This window comes from Equus caballus, chromosome 9 (assembly GCF_041296265.1).
Source record: "Equus caballus isolate H_3958 breed thoroughbred chromosome 9, TB-T2T, whole genome shotgun sequence".
NCBI classification, from domain to species: Eukaryota; Metazoa; Chordata; class Mammalia; order Perissodactyla; family Equidae; genus Equus; species Equus caballus.
In genome coordinates this window covers 35,384,748-35,406,546 of record NC_091692.1, presented here as the reverse complement: position 1 = coordinate 35,406,546, position 21,799 = coordinate 35,384,748, and the positions used below count along the sequence as shown (strand labels likewise).

The 21,799-nt window shown below is 41.1% G+C and overlaps 1 long non-coding RNA gene across 5 annotated transcripts in view; it reads left to right on the top strand.

Moving 5' to 3' along the window:
• Positions 1 to 3,706: 3,706 nt before the first annotated feature.
• Positions 3,707 to 21,799, top strand: part of LOC106780981 (uncharacterized) — a 41,990-nt gene continuing 23,897 nt past the window's right edge. For 3 of the 5 annotated variants that reach the window (XR_011421304.1, XR_011421305.1, XR_011421303.1), the window contains exons 1-2: positions 3,739 to 4,472; positions 5,157 to 5,276. This is a non-coding gene — a long non-coding RNA (uncharacterized lncRNA). Of the gene's footprint in view, positions 4,473 to 5,156; positions 5,277 to 21,799 lie in introns of all 5 variants that reach the window. The other 2 variants (XR_011421306.1, XR_011421307.1) reach the window with 2 other exon arrangements.

The window sequence follows — 21,799 nt, the reverse complement described above, 5'->3', positions numbered from 1 at the left end:
TCCCTCCTCCTCCTTCTCCTTCCTCTACCTCGTGCCTGTTTTCCAGCTTCTTCCAGCTAAAGAGACTAGACTCAACCTTTCAAGAACTCAGCTTTATTGAGTAAATAATTATTGGGCAGTATTATGTGTAAGGCACGCATGAGATGCTCTGTGAGATGCCCCTAAACACTTCGCAATCTAATTGTTATGAAAGTTACACTAATGACATACATTTCAAACAGCAAGTATTCACTCAGTCATTCACTTAGGCATCTGACAAACTGTTACCAGTCACTTGCTATGTGTTAGGAGTTGTACTAGGGACTGAGGACATAAAGCTTTATGATAGACAGAGTTCTGTATATCAGTCAGTATGTCAGTTCCCTGGCAGAAAGCATTCTCAAACTGGGCAGTGTGAAGAGAGTGTAATGAAGAGACTATTTACAGAGCTGTTGGAAGGTTCAGGAAAAGCAGCCAGGAATGGCAGGGCTGGAGCCAGTTGTGGGGAAGTGAAAGGTGAACGTCTGCTTTGCCCCTCAACCCGCACTGGCAGGAGCCCTCAGTGAACAAGGTGGAGTGGAAAAGAATGAAGGTGGCTTGGAAGGGCATGCTGGTCAAGGTGATAGAGGTGACTGGCCTAGAAACACATACTTGCTGATGTGGTCCTGCCCTTGGTGCCCTGAGATGTAGAAGAGGTGGAACTTGACTGATTGGACTTCAGAGTGGAAGATGGAGAATAATCTGGAGGGGTTTCCAAGTTTTTTATTATGAATAAGAAGAGATAAATATACCATTACCAAAAATAATGGGGAATACAAAAGGATGGAGAGACTTTGAGGGCAAAGATGGGAAGACTGGTTTTAGTGCTTTTGAATTTGAAGTGCCTATGAGACATCTAGCGGAGATAGCCAACAGAAGCTGGAAGCAGGGCTTGAAACCTGGGGAATTAAGTAGTGCTGGAGACAAGCCAGTGCTCAACAGAGTGGGCTGTGGATAAGGTCTCACTGGGGACATGGGGGTTCTCCAGGACAAGATCTCCAGAAGGCTGGCAGTAGAGATGCCTCAGCAGGCAGGAGACAGGAGGACAAGAGTTTTCTCCCAGAGGAGGCTCCTGAGGGGACTGATGGTCACAGTGGAAGAGCAGGTGGGCTCTGGCCATGGAGATTTTCAAGGTTAATGAACATGAGCTTTTTCATATAAAGCAAAGGTGAAGGACTGCAAGGCTTTGAGCAGGGAAATTATGCCACAACATGATGCTAGTATGATGGACATGGTAGTCATGTGCTGAGTGGCCATGAATGGAAAGCTGCTGGCTGTCTTGTTCACCTTTGTATCTCCAGACATGGGACAGGGCCTGACACCCAGAGGTCTGTTATAGAAACTAGAATAGGAATGATGAGAAAGAGGAATGAGTTAAAAAGAAGCTCTGAGGTTATGGGCCTGTGTTATGGGGAGAGTGATATTATCTTTGGTAGCAATTGGAGAGTCAGGAGGGCTAAGTTAGTTCAATCTGGGAAGGAAGATAATGCATTTGCTTGTCGAGGTGCTGAATTTCGAATGATGATGTGAAGATCAAATGAAAATGTCTAGTTGCAGCTGGAAGAACGTATCTAGAACCTGACAAAAATGTCAAGATTGGAGCTTTAAGTTTCAAAGTCACTAGTAAAAACTGTCAGTGTAAGATAATTGTTGAAGAATATAATACATAAAGAGAATAGCAGAAGGCCAAGATATCAGCCATAGGATTCACCCACAATCAGGCAGGAGGTGGGAAATGGAAGCATTAAAGGAGTGAGATGAGCCTGTCAGGGAGGGGGCATCAGGCAGAGACAGAAATGGGGGTTGAGGGGGTTGGCATGTGGCAAGCTTCATAGAAAAGCAACAGAGAAGTAATCGTAGCTGGAACAGGCTTGCCAGCAAAAACCTGTTATTATTTGTGAGTCCTAAGTTCTGAGGAGACACCATCAATCTGTTGTAGGTCCTGCCGTTAGTGAAATCAGCCCAGTGGGCCAGGTGAGCCGGTAGATCGAGGACCCCAGTGCACATGGATTTTCCAATTAGTCTTTGACTATAACCCTTCCATGTGTTATGAAGGCAAAAGTCCCTCCAGATAAAGAATGTTTACTCTTTTAGTTTCTATCTCCAAAGAAGGCCCTGATATAAGAAAGTCACTCCCTTTAACTTGAGGCACAGTTGCCGGGAACCCCCAAATGCACACACATGAGGATGTTTTGAACTCAGGGAGCAGAGTATGTTCTTGATGAGTCTATAAGAATTCTTCATCTCTTGTCTGGTTTAATGTTATTTTAAAATAACATTTGTGGTTTAATCATTTTTTGAGATCTTGCTACTAGATTTTAAAAATCTGTTGCTAGAAGCCAAGATAATTTGCTCATATAATTGTTTTTGAAACAGATCCTATGCAAGATATTTTGCACTGGTAAAGCTGAGCTGCGCATCTGCTGACTTGTGGCCAGACACCAAGAAGGACCCCAGCTGATTAGCAAAGTTGTACCCTTGCCAGGGATTGGATCTGAGGCACATGTGGCTGTCCTCATGACTCAGAGGAGGTAGGGACTAAAATCTTGTGGGCTGAAGAAGCCTGGCTGGATGCCGGCTCCTCATGTTGCTGAGATAAGCAGTTCTCCTGCCAGCAGTATTTGCCCCCCAGTCCCGGGGGAATGGGCCCCAGTTTCCTCTCCAGGGCCCTCTCCTCCCAACACCAGTGATGAACAATCGCAACTCTTCCCCGGAGAAAGCACCGTTGGTCCTGCATGTTTGTCTGCAACCTTAACGTGGGGGCCCACCGTCTCTCCTCACTTAGTGTAAGTCCTGGACAAGGTTGATAAAGTTCTTGAAGAAGGCCTAGGAAACTCACCTAGATCCGTTTCAGCTTGTGATATTACATGTTCTTGGATATTTGAAGCCGGCAAAGAGCAGGGGGAAAAAAAGGATTTCAATCAGAATTACCATAAAATTAGAAACAGTTTTCAGCAAGCATGGCTACAGTCTGCTTGAAGCTGATGGCTGGTAGAGACCTGTGATTATTAACGATATGGTTCCTATCTTTTTTTAATTATAACTCAGCTAGCAACGACCGTGTCGGCGGCAGGCGATTAGAAATAAATGCCTAACTTGGATTTTGCACTATTGAGTCCTGCTCCAAAGCACAGCGCTTGCCCACTGACCCAGCTCGAGTTTCACAGGGACAGCAAAGAGGTACAGTTTGGGCAATCGCAGTCCTTCCAGGGCTGCACTAGGAATTTACTGGTTTGCAGGTAGCTCCTGATTAGAAGGCTGCCAGCTGTCTTGCTTGCCCATTCTATTCCGGGAACACCACAAAAGCACATCTACTTTCTTTAATTTTTTTTCCTGGGGCATTTTCTTCTTTTATTCCTTGTGTTCCCTCCTCTTTCTCTTTCTCTTGTTTTTACAATCTCCCTGTAATGACTAATTGGCAGTGTTTCCCAACTTTTTAATGTTTCTCTTGCTCTGGTTACAAGTCGTACTAACCCAGTAATATCCACGGGGACCTATAGACAGCCAAGATTTCCAAATGATATACAGCATTCCCCTTTCTTTTAAAGTGTAAAACATTTACAAGGAAACGTACAAACGCATCAGGAACATTTCCCGGGTCGGTCATTACGCTCGCCCCCGCGCCCAGGGAGCGCCGCCCGGCCTGCTCCCGCGCGTCTCCCAGTGCCAGGGGGCGGCGCGAGACCGCAATGCTCTGGCCCGGGTTGACGAGCCTCCGATGCCCGTTTACTGCGCGCGGCAGCCACTCTGGAGCCGCGGCACATCTGGATGGAGTCAGCGCGAGCGCCAGGGGCCAGCGGCCGAGCCAGCGGAGCACGGCGGCGAGCGAGGGAGGGAGGCCGGCGCCCGAGCCGCCCCCGCCGCCCGCCGGGCTGGATTTCCTGATGTAAACAGAGCGGCCCTGCAAGAACACAGCAACTCAGCTGAATGTGTCGTTTAGTGTTCTTTATCTGCTGGGGGTCAAAATATCGACTTAGAAAAACAGAAGCGTTGCTTTGAATTTAAACAGCTAAAAGCCATAGACTTTACTGGTCTGTGTGCGGGGAGGAGAAACGCCTGAAAACCTAGCTCCTGCTTTTGTGTTTACTTGTTCCACTTTATAGTAATTTGGGGGCTAATTTCATTATCTACAGCCAAATTGGAAACAAGATGCTGTTTCTGTTAATGGTGCCAAAGGCATGTGTGAGTTTGTGTGCTGTAGGTTGAAAGTTCCAACCGACCCCCAGAGCCCAGTGCCCCTGGCCCCCATGGGCCTGCAAAGCGTTGAGACTCTGATTTTCCCAGAGGGATGTCGGCTACGCTGTTTCTCAGAGAAGCATACTGCTTTTTGTCACTGAGTGCCAGCCAAGATGTATTTCCTTCCTGGATTCCCAGAAAGACTCAGCGCTTGGGGGCTAAAAGGACAGGTTTCCTATTCTTCACGGTGGGATGTGCTTCCTTTCCCGTTTTTCAAGGTATGGGAACTATTCTTCTTATACAGTTGTCTGCTCTAGTGTGTCTGGCTGGGGCTATCTTTCCCCACTTAACTGTCCTGGTTCACATCTCTCCCTTTCTCTCAGGGAATGAGATCTTAAGGATTTGAGGTTTTGAACATTCATTGAGGAGAAATCAGCCAACTATAAACTGTGACGAAGTCATTTTGAAATAGTTGGTGGAGAGGGAAAATATAAAATGATGGCAGAGCTTGTGTTGTCATCACCAATAATTAAAATGAAATGTAAATGTGTTTCCAGTTCAGTCACAAGCCATTTGAACTGTAGCATTTACAAAATTTCAACTGGCTGGAGTCATCCTCAGATACTGGCAGAGCCTCCCTAACCCTCAGATAGGGACTAATTTTGTAAAAGTCTTTAACAGGAAATCAGAAGGAGCCACGTGTGCCTATCTGAGGACAGAATTTGGCCAATATGCAGGGTATTAGCAGGCTTGGGAGAAGCTTGGGGCTGTCAGTGTAAGATTTCAGTAGTGTAGCTTCATGTGGAGGTTTGTCAAAATGTTTGAAGCCATCTGACCCAAACAGTGGTTGGATATGAGGAGCACTTATATGTTAAAAGAACTTTGAATATGTCACTGTATGTTGTATAGGTTAATAGGACATTCTTTTTCCTCCCCCGACTGTATTTTGATGAATTTGCCAGAAGCTGGGCCAAGATTTATGGAAAGAACCAAGGTCCAGTTCAGCAAATTGGCAAGTTACCAGCTTTGCAAACCATAGTTAAAATGAAGTTTGTTTAGAACAATCCCCTGTACTTCTAAAGGTAAGTATGGGATTAGCCCCCTACCCCCACCCCATGCTCTCTTTACATGTTGAAATGCTAAGAAATAGCATTCTATGATCTTCAGTGACTTTCTATGATCACTATAATGTCCTAGCTCACAGAGAACTGGTAGGGAAAGCAGGAGTCTTCAGGTCAAAACAATTCTATCTTTTCACATTATTAGATTTTTATATAAGTACCATGGGAACAGGCAACAGTTTCCAAACAGAGAATTCTTAATTTGCTGCATGAGAGACAAGCATGGTTACTCAGTTACTTCACTGCTCTGAACCTCAGTTTAATCATCTCTGATATGGGGATAACCACATCTGTTTCTCCAGGTAACTAGAAGTTAAATTAGATAATTTGTATGCAGGCCTGGATCAGTGCCTATCACATGGGAGTTACCAGATAAATATTTGTAGAGGAAAGCTTTATATTCCACTATTGATTTTGTGCGTTTGTCTTTTTACTTTTCATCTGTTATAGACGCAAGGACTATGAAGACATTTGATCTCTTGTCCTTAAAGAGATTTCTTTAAAATCCATTCCAAACATATACCTTGCATTTTCTAGCATCTCAAACACTTTCCATTGTCAAACCCTGTATTAGACTATGTATCCTGATTTTTAAAGTCTTGACAATATGTTCACTCTAAGCATAACCTCCTCTATGTGAATCAGCAAGAGCGGATGTGGCAGTAGGTTCTCACTGAGGCCAAGGTGCCAGGCTGATCACACTCCCCTGTTTGGCATCTGGGCCAACAGGAACCTCGTGTGCGCAGGGGTAGGGGGTAGGGAACATGTCTCTAGGCCAAACAGGAACCCAGCTCAGAGCAATGACCCAGTCATAGCCACAGTTTTTTTTTTTTTTCTTTAATTGAAATACTTGTAGATTCACATGTAGTTGTAGGAAAAAATGTGAGAAATCCCATGTCCTCTTTACCCAGTTTCCTCCAGTAGCATTTTGCAAAACTATGGTGCACTATCTCAGCTAGGATGTTGATATTGACTCCATTCTCCTACCTTATTCAGTTTCACCTGCACTCATCTGTGTGTATGTTTATTTGTTCTATACAGTTTTATTACATGTGTGGTTCCTATGTACACACCACAGTCAAGACATTGAAACAGTTCCATCACCACAAGGATCCCTCCTGTTGCTCATTTATAACCATACCACTTCCCTCGCTTCCCTCATTTATAACTATACTCTCTCTCCCTCTCCCTCCTGTCCCAATCCTTGCCAACCGGTAACCTGTCCTCTATTTCTAGAGTTTGGCCGTATCAAAATGTTATATATAATTAGAATTACACAGCATGAACCTTTTGGGATTGCTTTTTTCACTCTGCACAATTCCCTAGAGATTCATCCAGGTTGTTGCTTGTATCAATAGTTTGTTTCTTTTTATTGCTGAATAATATTCCATTGGATGGCTGGACCACAGTTTTTTATCCACTCACCTGCTGAAGGACATCTGGACTGATTCTAGGGTTTGATTCTAGTTTTATTACAAATAAAACTGCTATAATATTTGTGTACAGGTTTTTGTGTGAACATAAGTTTTCATTTCTCTAGGATAAATGTCCAAAAGTACGATTGCTGTGTTACATGATACTTCAAATGTCCAATTTCATAAGAAACTACCAAATTGTCCTTACGAGTGGCTGTACCATTTTATATTTCCACCAGCAATGCTTGAATGACCCAGGTTTTCCACATCCTCACCAACGTTTGTTGTTGTCCCTTTTTTTAATTTTAGCCATTCTGATAAGCACATAGTGATCTCTGTGGTTTAAATTTTTACTTCCCTAATGGCTAATGATGTTGACTATCTTTTCATGTGCTTATTTGCTATGTGTATATCCTCTTCAGTAAATGTCTTTTTGTTTTTTGCTCATTTTCTAATTGAATTACTATTATTGTTTTACTTTTTAGGATTGAGAGTTCTTTATATATTCCAGATACTAGTCCTTATCAGATGCATGCTTTGCCAATATTTTCTCCCAGTCTGTAGCTTATTTTTTCATCCTCTTCACATGGACTTTCACAGAGCAAAAGTTTTAATTTTGATGAGGTCCAGTTTATCAATTTTTCTCTTTTATGGATGTGCTTTTGATGTCAAGTCTAAGAACTATTTGCCTAACCTTAGATCCTGAAGATTTTTTCCTATGTCTTTTCACTTTTTTTTTTTTTGAGGAAGATTAGCCCTGAGCTAACTACGGCCAATCCTCCTTCTTTTACTGAGGAAGACTAGCCCTGAGCTAACATCCGTGCCCATCTTCCTCTACTTTATATGTGGGACGCCTGCCACAGCATGGCTTGACAAGTGATGTGTAGGTCCACACTCGGGATCTGAACTGGTGAATCCCAGGCTGCTAAAGCAGAACATGAGAACTTAACTGCTGTGCCACCAGGCTGGCCCCCCTATGTCTTTTTCTAAAAGTTTTATACTTGTTCATTTTACATCTAAGTCTATGACCCGGTTTGAATTGATTTTTGCATAAGAAGTTTAGATTGAGGTTCATCCCCCCACAGATGTCTAGTTTCATCAGTACCATTTCTTGAGAAGGCCAGCTTTCCTTTGTTGAATTACTTTTGCACTTTTGTCAAAAATCACTTGAGAATATTTATCTGGTCCTATTTCTGCGTTCTCTGTTCTGCTGCATTGATCTATGTGTTTGTCCCTCTGCCGATACCACAGTGACTTGTTTACAGTAGCTATACTATAAGACTTGATACCAGATAGAGTGCTTCCTTTCACTTTATACTTCTTTTTTGATATTATTTTACCTTTGTTTGCGCCTTTCTATAAAAATTTTAGAATAAACTTGTCTATCTACAAATACCTTGTTAGATTTGGATAGGAATTGAATTAAACCTATGGTTTGAGGAGACTTGACATCTTTGCTATGTTGAATTTTCCAATCCATGAACATGGTATGTCTCTCCATTTATTTATGTCTTCTTTTATTTCTTTCATTAGCATTTTATCATTTTCAGCATACAATTCCTATATTTAGTAAAATGTATATCTAAATATTTTATTTTCTTTGGACTGATTGTAAATGGTAATTTGTTTTTATTTATTAAATGTTCACTGTTAGTATGTAGAAGCATAATTTATTTTTGTTGGCTGATCTTGTATTCTGTGACCTTGATGAACTCACATTTTTATCCTAGGAATTTTTTTGTAAATTCTTTGGGATTTCTACATAGACAATCATGTCATTTACAAATACAGACAGTTTTATCTCCTCCTTTCTAGTATGTGTCTTTTTTTTTCTTGCTATTGCAGTGGCTAGAACTTATGGTACTATGTTGAATGAGTGTGGTAGAGCCTTGCCTTGGTCTTGATCTTAGGGAGAAAGCATTCAGTCTTTCACCATTAAGTATGATGTTAATTGTAGGTTTTTTTGTAGATGCTAGATGCTCCTTATCAAGTTGAAGTATTCCCTCTATTTCCTCTGTTTTTATCATGGGTGGGTATGGTATTTTGTCAAATACTTTCTCTGTATCAATTAATATAATTTTTCTTATTTTACTTGTTGATATGATGGTATATATTGACTGATTTTCAAATATCGAACTAACGTTGAATACTTGGGATAATCCTGCTTGGTCACTTTGTATCATTCTTTTTATACATTATTGGATTTAATTTGCTGACATTTTCTTGAGGATTTTTGCATCTAAGTTCATTAGATATGTGATCTATAGTTTTCTTTCTTTCTTTTCTTTTTTGTGCTGTCTATCTGGTTTTGGTTTCAGGATAATACAGGCATCATAAAATGAGTTAGGAAGTGTTCCCTCCCTTTTCATTATATGGAAGAGATTGTGTAAGATTGTCTTTTAATTTTTCTTTAACTATTTTGTGAAATTCTCCCATCTGGTGAAACCATTTGTCCTGGAGATTGCTTTTTTTGGCAGCTTTTTAATTGTGAATTCAATGCCTTTAACGGTTATAGGACTATTCAGATTGCCTATTTTGTCTTAGATGAGTTTGGTGGTTTGTGGTTTTCAAGGAATTGGCCCATTTCTTCTATATTGTAGAATTCATAAAGATAAATTTGTTTATAGTATCTCTTATTAGCTTTTTAATGACCACAGGATCTGTAGTAATATCTTTTGTTTTTGATTTGTGTCTTCACTCTATTTTTGTCTTTCTTGCTCTAGAATTGTCAATTTCATTAGTTTTTTCATAGAACAAGTTTGTGTTTTATTGATTTCCTCTATTGTTTCCCTATTTTCAATTTCACTGATTTGTTCTGATATTAATTATTCCTTTCTTTATTCTTCCTTCTTCTACTCTTTCTTCTATCATTTCCTTTCCATTAAAGTAATTTTTTTTCACCAATCTTTAAGGGTAGGCCTGCTAATAACAAATTATTTAGTTTTTCTTCCTTTGACAAAGTTTTTATTCCCCCTCCATTCCTGAAGGATAGTTTTTGCTGGATATAGAATTCATGGCTGACAGTTCTTTTCTTTCAGCGCTTACAAAATATGATTTGAGGTCTGGCCTGGTGGTGTAGTGGTTAAGTTTGCACCCTCCGCTTTGGTGGCCTGAAGTTCAAGGGTTCAGATCCTGGGTGCAGACCTACATACTGCTCATCAAGCCATGCTGTGGTGGCATCCCACATACAAAATGGTGGAAGATTCAGCAACAATCTTCCTCAAGCAAAAAGCGGAAGACTGGCAACAGATGTTAGCTCAGGGCCAATCTTCCTCAACAACGACAAACAACAACAACAACAACAACAACAACAAATTATGTATATATACATACATATATATAATTTGAGGGTTTTTTCAGCTTTTGGGATCTCTAGATTTGTATTTTTTGACAGGTTTGTGAAGTTTTCAGTTATTATTTCTTTAAATACACTTTCAGCCACTCTTCCCTGCCATCTCTTTTCTTTTTGGGACTCCAAAGATGTGAATGTAGGATTTTTTGTTTCACAGGTCTCTGAGGCTCTGTTCATTTTTTTAAAATCTATTTTCTCTCTGTTGTTCATATTGAATGAATTCTATTGTTTTGTCCTAAAGTTCTCTGATTCTATCCTCTTCATCTCTGCTCTACTATTGAGCCCATCAGGCCAATTTTCATTTCTGTTATTCTGTTTCTCATATTTGTAATTTTCATTTGGTTCTTTATTATAACTTTAATTTCTTTTCTGAGATTTATTTTTTCATTTGTTTCAAGAGAATTTGTAATTGATTATTGAAGCAGTTTTAGCACTACTACTTTAAAATCCTTGTCAGATAATTCCAACAACAAATTAATATCATTGTTGGCATCAATTTATTGTCTTTTTTTTCATTCAAATTGTGATTTTCCTAGTTCTTGGTATGACAGATGAATTTCAGTTGTATCCTGGATGTTTTGTCTATTATGTCAGGAGTCGCTGGACCCTATTTAAATTCTTATATCTTAGCAGTCACCCTGTTTAGATTTAGCACAAATGATCCCTGCTGGTGTGACCTAAGGAGCAGAAGGGTCTGCCAGGTGTCTCTCAGTGGGAGAGAAGCATGGTGGAATCCCTGCACCTATGCCCTGGGCTGCCCAGGTGTGTCTGGTCTGGCAGGAGAGTCCCAGGTTCTTTGTGATAGAATGTTCCCAACCAGCCCTTGCTGTCGCAGGTCCCTTCTCTCGTTCCACCCCTGCCCAGGTGTGTCTTGGCAGGAAAGGGGCATCTAAGTCCTGATAGGAAGGAGAGCCCACTGGCCACTGATTTCTGGGGGAGACTCCAAGGGACTGCTGCCGGTGGCTCCCCTGGTGTTGTCATAGGACTACTGTTCCACCTGGAAGGGGAGCCCACCTACCACTCGGTTGGGTGGAAGTTGGGAAGCAACATACCTGGTACCCTTTTGCCATTGGATGGGGACTGAGTCCAGGCCCTGTGCTGCTTCTCTGGCCCTGGGTCCCAGTCTCGCCTTCGTTCCTCTCATCTCTTTCTAGAGTCTTCCTTGGGTTGCCTCATGCACCTTCTCAGGGTTCATGGTTGTGCTTTGTTGGGGGACAGGGAGGATGGTCTAATCTATCTTATTCCTCTCTATGTATTTTTCTGAGCCCCTTATCAGTAAAATAGTTCAGTGATTTACTTGGGTTTCCTCCATGCAGTGTAGCAGTATGGCTAAGAGCCTAGGACTGGAGCTCCATTGGCCTGTGCACGTAACCTTGACTAATCAGTTCTGGGTTTGGGTGTTGCTTCCAGGGGTAGTGCGCCCTACGTGCCCATTCCCTGGGCTGGTGCAGACTTCTAACTGCTGCTACAGTGCCATTATTAACTGTACCCTCCCATTCCCCAGTGGGCTTTGTTGTGGATGGGTGAGGTACATGGTGATCCTATCCATGGGGCTGTTGTGCGCAAAGAGCTAGCCGAGGTAAAGTGCCTGGCACCTTATGAGGCCTCGATAAATGTCATCTATTTTTATTATATGAATTTTTCTTCAAAAGTGTAATATACATATATATAATATGTATCTTATAGTCAACCATTTATTAAATATTAAGAAAGTTTTATTTCTTTATTTTAGTAAACATAAATATAAATAAAAGTCCTAATCTTTCCTTCCACACCCCAGAGGACTGTCTAGTATGTCCCTGGTGCTCACTTCTCTGCATGAAGAAATCACTCTGCCAGCCAGCCCCAAGGGTGACTGTTGGGAGTCTGACACTACCTGGTGAGATGGCCAGACAGGGAGTGAACAGATATACAGACACAGGAGGGCTGGGTGATTTTTAACTGACAATCGTGTAACATGATATGCAGGTTCTGATTTGATATTTCCTTCCATTCACTGCATACTGCATTCATTGTTCCCAGATTCTTCTTTTCCTCGCAGGCTCCTGGGGTGAGGAGAGAGCAGTAAAAATTAAGTACTTATTTAGTAAGTATTTAGTAAGAACTAAATGAGGTCACAGATTTAAAGCTCTTGATATGTGGTGCTTAGTAAATTATGTAATATAAGTATTGTTACTATTATTATTGGTGACTCAGCTCCTTTCCACAAGGTTTGCAGCCGGCCAGCCCACAAGCCCATCCTGTCCTCTCAGTCTTTGTGGTCCATTCTCAGTCATCTGTGGAGATCTAGCACAAATAGCTCCTCTCTCATAAGGACTTGCCTGTCTCTCCTTCATGGGCTTCATGCTCCCTCATGGGCAGGCACTTGTGCTGCAGGCACTTGGTGGCTCTGAGCAGGAGATAAGGAAGGGCGATTAGCATCTTAGAGGTGTGTTTGTGACCATTTACTGAAGGAAGAAGCTACATTCCCCTATTTGTGACCAAAGCCTTGTAAAAACTCTTGAAGTCTGAGACATAAGGGCAATATATTTAACTTCTCTGAGCCTCACTTGTCATCAAAATGAGGATAATACATAGCTCATAGATGTTATACTCTTCTGAAAAAGCCTGATCCTGAGTATATGAACAATAAGAGCTGATGAAAAAATGACTTGGGCACTCCCAGCTTCCACGTGTGTTTCCCCACACATCTCAGGGTAGAGTTTACTCAGGTGTATCTTCCCAGTGGGTCTAATAAGCATGGAGAAAGCCCTTCTTGGCCAAGAACGTGTACATCCTCTCGTCATTGGGGCCTGGCTCAGATATGTATTGAAAACTCAAGAGAAGACAATAATGTAGCTCTCACTGAAGGCTTTTCCTCAGCTTTTCCTTGGGGTGTACTGGAACCACCCAGGACTGTGACCACTCTCTTTTTATTTAATCCTCTGATGGCTCCAGTGAGGTCAAATTCAAGGAGGAACTTCTTTTCCCACTCATGCTGTAGTCTAATATACTGCCTGATGGGGCTGGCCCCGTGGCCGAGTGGTTGAGTTCATGCTCTCCGCTGCAGGCGGCCCAGTGTTTCGTTGGTTCGAATCCTGGGTGCGGACATGGTACCGTTCATCGAGTCACGCTGAGGCGGCGTCCCATATGCCACAGCTAGAAGGACCCACAACTAAGAATATACAACTATGTACTGGGGGGCTTTGGGGAGAAAAAGGAAAAAAAATATATACTGCCTGGAAATGCAAGTCACAGTGTGAGAAATGTGCAGTTTAAACAGGTCAATTCGACCCTATGGCTCTCTAGGGGCAAGAGGGAGACTTTCTTCTCATGACTATGCCTGCATTTGCAAAACTGGCATAGAGCAACTGCCCAGGAGCAGGCGCTGTGAACTGCGACACCGATTCCTAAATCGTGACACTTCAGCAAATCTGCATTCTGTCCAAGGCAAAGGAAGATGTAGAGGAAAAAGAGGGAGCCCTGGACTTAAAATATGGTGATAAATGATGATGCCGGGGGTCTTCCTCACTTGAGTTGTCCCTTGGGTTAAGTGTTGCTCCACATGTGTGGCTGACCTTTCTCTTCATAGTTTCCTGGTGTTTGGGAGCAGATGTGATAAAGTGAAGCAGTGCCAGGCTTGGGTTTAAGCCGAGGCACCATCACTTTCTAACTGCATGATGTTGGACAACTTTTTTAACGTCTTGGGTGCTCAACAGCCTCAGTTGCCGGAATGATAGATAATAATACTTATGACACTCAATTGTGGTGAGGAATAAATGAGAAAATTTGTGAAACTGCCTGGCACTGAGCTAATCTCAATAAAAGTTCATTAATTTTTTTTCACTTTATCAATCCCAGTGTTGACATGAATTTTTCTAGAAGTTTATTTTTGAATTCCTATTAAATAGTAGTATGTTTATTATCTTTATTATTTATGTTATTATTTATAATTTACTTATATTGTGTATGATAGTTGCTTACTTGAGAACCTTTACCTTATACCCTGCCTAGACACTGAGTACTGAAACTATACCCTACTGTCTACATTAATGTGATTTTGTCTGTTCTTCTGCTTTTATTAGCATAATTTTATTTTTCCATGAATCTCTTACCAAGGCAAATGATTTGATTGTTTGTTACAGGAACTTCCTGAAAGACCCATCATCTTTTCCATGGAAAATATCAACAGTTTATGCCCTAAGATTCAAAGGAATCCCTCATTTCAAAGTCCTCACCTTGCTGTTTCCTCCTGTCCTGGACTGTTGTGTCATGCTCTTTACCTGATCCTACACGAGCCCCGCTTTAAGTCAAACTCCCAATTCTCAGTCAATTCTGACCTTCCCTTCCTTCTTCGGAGGCACTGTTATAGCTTTGTGGTGTGGTAAAAATTACTTACCTCAGTAAGCAATAAATTCAGCTTTGTCTTATAAACAGATCATGTTGGTGATGTTTGAGGATCCCAATGTTTTGATGTTTTGGTGGTCCCACTGAGGTCCAGCTGAGACTGGGAACTTCTGGCCATAATATTCGACTGGGAAACAACCCACTCCTCTGAGGCCTATGAAGTCCCCCTCTAGGCTTGGGGGCTTCCTGACCACAATGCTGGGGTAAGTGGGTCTCATATTGGTTAAACAACTGTCTCTTTCAATGAACTCCCAGATGCTGAGTTTATTTTGTTTCTTAGGAGTAAGGAATGCTCTTTAGATATCCTTTGGCTGGCTGACCAGATCTGAGAAATGCTTATCCCTTGGTGGAAATCTACCTCACGCTGCCCTTTGCCTCTGTCAGCCCATGTCATTGTACTGTCCCTCATTAAGAGGAGCCTCGAAATGAGCCTATTCCTCAAGCAAGCTCTGGAGACCAAGAAGTTCTGAAGGTCTCTTCTAAGACTGGCATCATTTGGACAAAGCTTGCCCTAGGTCACTCATCAAAACCATTTGAGAACTTTCCTCAGTCTTGTCTCCTTTTGTCTGAGAGAGTCTAGTTCTGAGAGATTTCACTTGTGTAAACAATTCCGTCCTTTTGGGGCCACAAGGCTTGCCAGGTTTGTAGCTGGATGGCCCATCTGCTAGTTGGACAGGCTGAGACATGAGGTACATAAGCAACAGTTTTGGATGGAATGTTCCCAGACTCTCATGAATTTGACTCAGTCTAAAGTTAAGTCTGTGCCTCCTCTTCCCATCTGGACTCCTGCTTCATGAATCACGTGTTTATATTATAATCCAAATTTGTGTGCTTATCTTACTCAATGGCGTGTATTAACCAAGGATATTTGTGGAGTTTTTGATCTGACCAAGATTGTTTATTTGAGAGGCATCATAGGAGAAAAATGGAGCAAAATTTCAAACTTCCAGTAGTCCTAATTTTTTTAAATTGGTATGAGAAAGCATCAAAAAATGTCTTTTCATTTCAAAAATCTCTTCCTTAAAAGATCCCTAGGCTAAGGCAGAAGAAAAATTTGGAAAACTTACAACTGTCTTTTCTAGAATCCGCCTTAGATCCCAAGTTGAGCCTCATAGCCTTTATCCTACTGTTCCTCTCCCCACCTTAGACCCCACTTCCCTCTGCCCCATCTCTTCCTCTGACCCATTCCCTTCCTCCCTGACCAGCCAGGATCCCCTAAGATTCAGTTTCCTCTTAAAGCTGAACTTCCCTCAAAACAGGGAGCCCTTCTGTTGATCTCAATCTCAAGCCTTGGTTTTTCTCTGAGCTGAGAGCCATTTCCAAGACTTTCCGAAAATCCATCAGGATAGGGAGACATTTGCAGAGGGATTTAGAATAATTTTAGGAATGTATAATCCAGAACTCCCTGGTGTATGCCAATTAATTATTATTAGTGGGAACCTAAGAAATAGAATGGGACAGTTTAAGGATAATTTAAAAGACCTCAATTTCATAGGAAACCAGAGGGGCTTAGAAAAGCTGTCAATGCTGGAAGATGTCTTTTGGAGACTATCCCCAAAGTCTTCCCTATGAAAATAGATTGGACTCTAATCCAATCCTGCAAGCAAAGAAAGGACAGAGGTCAGAGAACTCTGCAATGGACTCTTTGATACCAGGAGATGCATCCAGGAGGATTTCTTGAAGCAGATGGGATCCCAGCTTTCTCCTCACTTTTTATAAATGGTGTTAAGCCAGAAATTAGGGATTAATATGTAAGCACAAACTAGAATGGGAAATAACCCCATGGCCAGAACTTCAACACCTTACTAAGCATTTTGAAAGCGCCTTAGAATGAAAGCAAAGCAGAATCCTGAAAAAATTTATGGCTTTACAGATAAAGACAACTGGATGCTTCTACTTCTGTCATTCAGCCTCAGAGTTGGGAGTCTCTTGGCAAGCCCATAGATGCTGTAACAAAAAGGGCATTGAAATAAGAATTGCTCTATCCTGCTAAGAACACAGAGAACATACGTAAAATGATGATTGATCAATCAGAGGGAATTTGCGAGGAGAAGTTATCTAAGATTAAGGGAGCTCTTCTGGCATATAGAGATAAATAAGTACAAATAATGGATCCCAAAATTATGAAATGTGTTAAGATCTAAACCAAGCTTGCTCAATGTTTTTAGTTATTTCCATTTATTATTATTATTATTTTGCAGTGAAAGATTCCCCCTGAGCTAACATCTGTTGCCAATCTTCCTCTTTTTTTTTTCTTATTCCCCAAAGCCCCAGTGGATGGTTGTATATTGATTGTAGTTGTAAGTCCTTCTAGTTCTTTGTGAGCCCCCACCACAGCATAGCAGCTGACAGACAGGTGGGGTGCTTCTGCAGCTAGAAACGAACCTGGACCACCGAAGTGATGAGAGTGCCAAACTTAAACCAGTATGCTATTGGGGCTGGCTCCAAGCTTGCTCAGTTTTGATTGGTTTGTTTCTTGGATTTACTGTTTATTGTTCACCTAAAATATGAAGAGCTATTTTTTTCTGTGTAATCTGCCAAGATATCGTTTTACCAGAATATTTTTTGTGTTTTATGTTGGGTTTAATTACGTCATTAATTATTTAAGATAACAAAGCTTCCTTACTTTTGAAAGAGCTAGGGCTCTTGCCAGTCGTGTCATCTTCTATGCTTGGTTTTAAGTGTTTTATTGTCACTTTCAAAAGAGTAGCCAAACACTCTCAGACACTTACAATCTTATCTTAACTGTTCAGATCTCATGACAACTTTTTATCCTTCCTAATATTGATTTCTAAATGTAAAATGAAATAAAATAGCTTTCAGGATATCTTTTGTACCTAAAACTATGTTTGGGATTTTTCAGACCCTTGGAAAATCAAAAAGACTTGCTCTTTCACCTTAAAAAGAGAGATGCCTAAAATAATCAGGATTATTTGGTGTATTACTATTGATGACGTTTATGGAAAGAGTTGTCAAATCAGAAGAGATACTGAGTCTTCTTTATGCTAAATATTTATAGGGAAAATTTGTAAATATTTCAGAAATTTTATGCTGTATGAAATGGCACTAGATGTTGGTCAGTGCCTTGTTCTTCATTATTTACATTTATATTTATTATGTATTTTTTTTCTTCAGTGTCCTGATGTAAGGCAACAACAATATCGTTATAAACCATAATTTTGCTTGTTATTTAAAATGTTTACTTGGTCATAATCTTACTTTAATTTGAATCTAGCATCTTCTAGGCTTGTGTTTTAATTTTGGATGCATATCAGACTTACCTAGGGAATTCTATTAAAATACACATGTTTAGGACATATTCGAGACTCATAGAATCTGTTTACTCAATATTCTTGATATATTTTGGGTATATTTTTATTAAATGCTTGGTATATTGTTGGTAGGATATATATGATCTGTCCCTGAATAATTACATATCTCAGTATCTTTTCCTCTATCAACATTACATAAATCCATTTTTATAAATCAGATTAATGTACATCAGCTTTGAAAACACTCAATTATTATTCTTATAGACATTTTGTCTAAGAAGTTAGCTTGCCTTTCTTATGTTTCTTTTGCATACCATGGAAGCGGCCAATTTCTTTGTCATTTGCATTATTGTAAGGAACTCTCATCAGACCTTTCACTTTGGAAATGGCCAAGTAATAAGTTGACTATGACCATAAAGTCTCTGTTGTCTACAAATACTATTTCTTTGATTTTGATGCTTCCCTGAAGCCTCAGCTACAGCCAGAGACTTTGTCTTCAATGAAGGATTAGCTCACAACCCCAACTGAAAGAACTCTATTAGGTATTATCAACTAGCACAACCATGAAACGCTTAAGGAGTTGACTATTGGATTCATATCCTTCAACTCAAGAGATACAAACATCCTCAAACCACAGGAGGACTGCCCCCACTGGAGACCTCAATCTGAGGGTTTTAGGAGACTGCCCCCACTGGAGACCTCAATCTGAGGGTTTTAGGAGCCCTCTCGAAGCATATGGTCTTTGGACACAAACAGCTTCCACCCTAGATTCAAGGAACCACACCACAGTTGTCACTTTCATCCACATTCCTTCTCTAGTCTAGCTATTTTCTTTCCTTTAATGGCTTTAGGTGACTTTATTTACTTGTAAGTCCCCTATTTTTAACATTGCTTTTTCCATCTTTAGCCCCTTCTTGATATGAGTCCAATACCCATTCATCACTGACAACAAATCGCCTAAAGAGTGAAACCAACTCACCTGTTGAGTTTGTGTACATTTCTCTCTGGGAGCATTGACTTCCTTTGGTTCCAGTTCCTTGTAACAAATCACTAAGTTTCCTGGGTAACTGGGCTCAACCATTGGTGAAGTTTTAGATTGCAAACACCACAATGGCCCAGGCAGCCAGAACTCTAAAACTCCCATCACATCGTACCTTCCTCCATCTGACAATGCTTCAAGCCTTTTGTGGGAGCCAATCTTCTAACCAAAACAGAACCTGGAAGGTGTTAAAAAACAAAATTCAACCAAGTAAATTTGAAGCTCTAATTGGCTTTATTAGACAATTCATGAATTAGACAGTGTCCCATCTAGCAAGTAGAAGGGTACTCCAAGATGTAAGGTTTTTGTAGGAAGAAGGGTGGAGCAAGGGAGCTATTAGTAAAAGAAAAGAAAGGGTTATTTTGGGCCAGGACATCTTCTTCTTGGGCGAAAGGTAACTGGCATGGGTTTTATCATGCAGATTCCCTCTTTATCCTCTGGAGGATGGAGAGGGCCTGCAGGACAGATTACCTTATTGGTGCTTGACTAGAAAATTCCTGACTGGTTGATGAAGGTGACATCTCTGGGAGAGGCTGAAACTGCAATGAGATCAGGCATTAAATCTAGGTTTCGTATCATGAGCTTTAGCACAAGGGACACCATTTGGAGCCTGAAGTTTTCTTTTTAACTAAGGGGAATAGGGAAGAGGTGGTATCTATTTGGAGGCTGTCTTACTTTCACTGATCTGAAAAGTATGAAACATTACTGCTCTTTTGCTTTAGACCTATCTAATCATCTTGATATATAAAATTCATCCCCTGGAATCCAAATGTCACGGCATTATTCGAGAATACTATAGGAGTATCTAGCCCAAAACAGGTCACTGAGTGGCCCCCCTTGACTAGTGTTGGATCTGTCACACAAAAGCCTACTGGTCCCGATACCAGCTCAACACAATGTTGACATAAGGGAAGCTGTATTGTAGAAAAGATACCATATTATAACTTTAAATGACCTCTGGCTAACTAGGCTAGACCTGCTCTGTAGATTTTGTGGCCCCTCCCAGCTGTATAAGTTGATAACTTTGTTCTTTTGAGTTCCTCAGGAATGTGATGATCCCTGGGCAGAGAGCCTATGCTGATAGGCATCATCAATGACAAGTGAAAGATCAGAGTATAAGGCAGTTGCTCCATTCTCTGATGCATATCCAATAAAACAAAGGACTATCAGGAACTGGGACCAGATGTCTACCCCCACCCAGAGACCAACCACCCCCCCCCCCCCCCCACCTAGAGACCATCCCCATATATAACTTGCCTGTAGTCTTTGTTCTGTGAGACGGTTCTTTTGGACGTGAGTTGGCCATCTTCCCTCTGGCTAGCAAGCTGTAATAAAGTCCTTTCTCTCCTACCACCTTGCCTCCTAACTATTGGCGTGTCTTGTGGCCAGCAGACAAGTCCACTTGGGCGATAACAGTCCTATTGCAAGCTGGGCATGGACTTGTTACCTTGGTAAACTAATATCTGCCTTCAGGATTGTCTCTGACATCACCCAGGGTCCATTTGGCCCATTGGGCTGTCCTCTAGGAAAAAGAGATCAGTAGACAGTTTAATTCAAGAAGCAGAAAAACTGGGCCCTCACTTAATAACTGAAACCCTAACTACTCTAGGGGAATTCTGATTTCTTTCTTTTCTCCTCTAGATCTTTATTTCATGCTTTACGAGAGGCCTGGAAAGTCAAGTGAATCCTGTATGCAGGGAGTTAGTTAGACAATGACAGTAAGGCCACCAAACTCCTCACCCGAGATTCATCAAAGTGGGTGGGCAACGGTTCAAAACAGAGCTGCCTCAGATGTAGCAGTGGCCTCTTGAGGGGGAATGTGTGCTGCATCAGGCGAGCAATGTTGTACTTACAACCCTGTAGACCTTTCTTGAGGATCTTTAACATTATAAACATCCAGGAAACAAAAGTAAGAAATCAGAAAACTAGGTAATTTGATGACTGATCTCACACCTGGTTCCATGGACTCTTCAGAGTGGGGATGGGGTCTATTCTCTTGCTTTAACCTGGGTGCTCTTGGCACCTGGCTGAGAAGTGGAGACACGCTGTGATCATAATCCTTCTCTGAGGATGTGTCTGTGGCAGTGTCTAGATGTGTGATCTCCAGTGTTTTATATGCTGGTGCACAGCCACTATTCAGTAAAATGATTCAGCAAAAAGTCCTCTGAAAAGAACTGGAAGGCCTGACATTTCTGGAGGTTGAAGGAAGCACCCCTGGAAATATGGAGGTTGGAATAAATATCAGTGGACAGTTGACATGTGATTATGACACCTCAAACAGTGGTGAAGATCTGGATCCAGCACATATTTAGATATTAACTAATGATCTATCCTTCCTCTCAGGCTGTAGAATGACCAGGAAAGGGGGCTGAGGACAGAAACTGTCCACTTTCACACTCAGCTACTGAGAACCCAAACCACATCTACTCTGAAAATTAATGTACTTTGCAATTTTCTGTTTTTATAGCATGTCTTTATTTTTCTAGGAAACCCATTCCCAGGCAAATGGTTTGATTGTTCATTACAGGAATTTCCTGAAAGACCTATCAACTCTTTAAATGGAAAGTAGCAACAGAGTTTATGCCCTAAGAGTCAAAGGAATCCCTCATATCAAAGTCCTCACTTTACTGTTTCCTCCTGTCCTGGGGGCATTGTATCAGGATCCTTACTTGATCCTAATTGAGCTGTGCTTTAAGTCAAATTTCCAATTCTCAGTCAGTTAAGATCTTACCTTCTCCTCTTTGAAGCACTGACAAAAGTTTGTGAGGTGGTGTTCTCCCTTGCCACAGAAAGCAATAAACTCAGCTTCATCTAATCAACAGATTGTGTTGGTGATGTTTGGGAGCCAGGTTTTGACAAATTTTTCACATGCTAGATATTTCAGAGAAGTTATAAAATATGGAATTTGAAAAATGTCTACTCTATGTTTTATGTCTTAAATTATTGCTACAATTCTGAATTAAGGTTTATATATTTAAAAATATTTTAGCTTCTTGAACTCCATCTAAAATAAATGCAGT